The sequence below is a fragment of the Moschus berezovskii genome, chromosome 25 (assembly GCF_049115385.1).
Source record: "Moschus berezovskii isolate FMDL1 chromosome 25, NW_MosBer_1.0, whole genome shotgun sequence".
Lineage (NCBI taxonomy): Eukaryota > Metazoa > Chordata > Mammalia > Artiodactyla > Moschidae > Moschus > Moschus berezovskii.
The window spans coordinates 13,756,766-13,760,265 of record NC_142484.1 but is presented as its reverse complement, the minus strand read 5'-3'; the positions used below and the strand labels follow the sequence as shown (position 1 = coordinate 13,760,265).

The 3,500-nt window shown below is 45.4% G+C and overlaps 1 pseudogene; it reads right to left on the bottom strand.

The window, feature by feature from the left end:
• Positions 1 to 3,019: 3,019 nt before the first annotated feature.
• LOC129549146 (U6atac minor spliceosomal RNA) lies at positions 3,020 to 3,134 on the bottom strand (annotated as a pseudogene).
• Positions 3,135 to 3,500: the final 366 nt, after the last annotated feature.

Below are 3,500 nucleotides of genomic sequence, written 5' to 3'. Positions count from 1 at the left end.
GAGAATCCCCATGAACAGAGGAGCCTGACGGGTTACAGTCCATGGGTTGCAAAGAGTCAGACACAACTGAGGGACTAGCATTCACTCACTCACTATAGCTTTGGTACCGCCAAGTTTGCTTTGTCTGCAGGTTCTTTCCTAAGGTGGGAATATTCCAGAGAAACTGAGACCCCTCCCCTGAGGCCTCAGCAGTCCCCAGAGCAGCCCTTCCCATCAGAGTTCCTCACCTGTGCTGCACGACTGCCTGACGACAGCGGTTCTCAACATTTAGGGTGCCTCACCCATCTGAGGGGCTTCTCCGGACACAGGTAGCTGCCTTTTCAGAAAGCCCCAGACTTTCTGATTCAGGGACCAAGATTGGACCGGGCATAATGGATGCCTGGGCTACAAGGCCAACTCCTAACAAGGAAACTGCCAAGAGGGATCCTCTGTGGATAGAATCGGTGAGTCTGAACAGGTCTCAAAACCCCTTTGTTCTCCTTTTCCAGCCTTTTAAACTCTGTTCCTGGCTGTCTTCTGTCTGCCCCTCGCAACATTGAAACAAGTGTGTGCAGGGTTGCACTGTGCTGACCTCTCAGGAAGGACATCCCTGGGCCAAGAGCTTTGCATGGTCACTGCAACGTGGAAAGGGGTCAGCTTCCAGATCAGTGTGCAGGGTCAGTTTCCAAGTCAGAGTGCAGGGTCAGTGTCTGGGTCAGTGGGGCTGGAGGGCAGCACGAGATGGTCTCTGGGAGACAGAGCAGGACCCAGGCTGGGCAGAGGGGGAAGGGCTGGCTGTGCCAAGTTAAGGAACTGGGGATTTATCTTGAAAGCCGCGTGCAGCTAATGGAGATTTTCAGTAAAGTACTCAAATGGCTAAATTTGTTTTTGTAGCAAGATAATCAGTGATGGGCAAGATGGAGGAAGGGGTTGAGCTGGGATGCAGACTGGTATAGGAGACCCGTTCAGAGGCAACAGTAGTCCTGTGAGCAATGATGGCAGCCTGAGCTGGCACTGGAGACATAGGGTAGGTCAGAAACAGAAAGGAAGCCAGTGATGAGAGCCTGAGGGGGAGGGGGCTTGGGGAGGGGGCTCAGGGAGGGGCGTGCACATGCTGTCAGTCACATGTTCCTTCTGAACACGTGCACTGTTCAGAAACCTCCTAGGGTCCCTGGCTTTCCTTTTTCAGTATGCATGGAGAGACGAATTTCACAAGATAATCCATGTAAACATGAGAACTACATTTCAAGAAAGTTTAAATATTCCATTTACAGTTGAGGGAAATAAAGCCTTCAGGGAAAAAATACAAAAACAAAACCCCTCAGTTTCTAAAGGCAGAGTTAACAATGGAACTGCGATGAGAAAAGAATTTTTTCTTTGGTGTGGAGATCAAGAAACATATTTTACACGGATAGGCTCTGTAAACTGTCAACACAAAACTCTATCTCCGTAATTCCTTACAGAGTTCATGTGAGAACGGAGTTGGAGATGAGTTTTGACCGTGTTTGGGAGAAAGTCTCGTATATCTTCTAAATGATGGGGAAAAGAGATGGAAAATACCGTGAGAGTAGACGATATCTTATCTTACAAATGCGGAGAAACGAGGATCAAAACTGGCATTTCACAGTAACATAAATGGAGCATGACATTTAAAAATTATGACTCACTATACTGTATACCTGTAACATATAATATTGTACATCAACGATGCTTCAGTAAAAATAATAATAATAACAATACTTTTTAAATCCAGAGAAAAAAGAATGCCATGAGGAAAGGCGTGATTAATACTACGTGGAGTCCCTCTGATTCTCTAGCCAGTTCTCTCCATCATTATTCGCACAACTATTTTCAGTCCTTTTCTGCTTTCTGGGAAAAAAAAATAGCCAGCCTATACAGTTATAGGCATACACAGGAAACATATGTACATGCATGTGTACACATAAACCTTCCATGAATTACACTCAGAGAAAATGTAAGCTATCAGATGCAAACTTCTTCAACTTCCTGTCACTAAGTTTCAAAGTTTACCTGCCTCCATACAGTGCCACGGATTGCTAATCAGCTCTCATTTTTCCATTTATCTTTATTGTGGCAAAATACACATAAAATTTACCATTTCAACCACTTTTAACTGTATGATTCCGTGGCATTAAGAACATTCATGATGTTGCACAATCATAACCCCCATCCATGTCCCCAGATCTCTCATCTTCCTAACAGAATCTCTGTACCCATGAAATAATAAACCCCCATTCCCACTCCTGGTAACTTCGATTCTACTTTTTGCCTATGAATTTCCTGTTTTAAGTACCTTATAGAAGTTGTATCATACAATATTTGTCCTTTTGTGTCTGACATTTCACTTGGCATAATGTCTTCAAGGTTTTTCCATGTTGTCCAGGGGTCCCCAACCTTTTTAGCACCAGGGAGAAAGTGTTTCTTGGAAAGCAATTTTTCCACAGACCAGTTGGCGGGGGGGCATGGTATGGGGTTGATTCAAGAGCATTGCATTTATTGTGCACTTTATTTCCATTATTATTATATCAGCTCCACCTCTGATCATCAGGCATTGGATCCCGGAGGCTGGGGACCCATGTTGAGGCCCAATGTCAGAATTTTACTCACTCATTTCCATAAGGCTGGATGACATCTCATCGTATGTACAGACCACATGTTGCTTATCCATTCCTCCCTGGCTGGGCACTTGGGTTTCTTCTGCTTTTGGTTAACGTGAATAATGCTGCTATGAACATTGACGTGCAAATATCTGTTTGAGTGTCTTCTTTCAAATTTTGGGGGTATATACACCTAGAAGTGAAACTGCTGGCTCATATGGTAATTCCATTTTTAACTTTTTGAGGAACCCAGAACGATTTTCCATGGTGACTGTACCACTTTACCTTCCCACCAGCAAAGCACAAGTGTTCCAGTCCAGTTTCTCTATATCGTCACCATTTTTAAAAACTAATAACCATCCTCATAGGTATTAAGTAGTATCAATTATGGTATTTGCATTTCCCTAAGGACCAGAGATGTTGAAAACCCATGGTTAGATGCCAAAGAGTAAGTGGTAAGGCCTTAACCATGCACTTGTATGGAGGCCCCTCCCGTCCTTGTCAAGGGATGTTTAACCTCCTCCTTTCATAAGACATGAATTGGCTCCTAATATTCACGCTCCCCTTCTTCCATGGTCACAGGCCCCTGAGTTTGTCTGGGCATGTGGTCATCCAGAGTGGATGGTACCTTGCCCACGCTGCCTTGCATCTCAGTGTGCCCGAGTGACTAAGCTCTGGCCCAGAACTTGTGAGGAAAGACATTCTGTGATGGCTTCAAGGGAGGCAGCATCCATGGGAGACAGTCTGTGCGTGCGTTCTGCCCCTTATTCTTTTCTCCTCTTCCATCCCATGGCCTGGCACAAGGATGCTGCGCTCTTAGGCCTTTTACACTGGATCCAAACCACGGAAAGGGTGGGGCCCCTGAGTGTCCCTGAGGCTGGGAACACTGCACCAGCCAGGTAC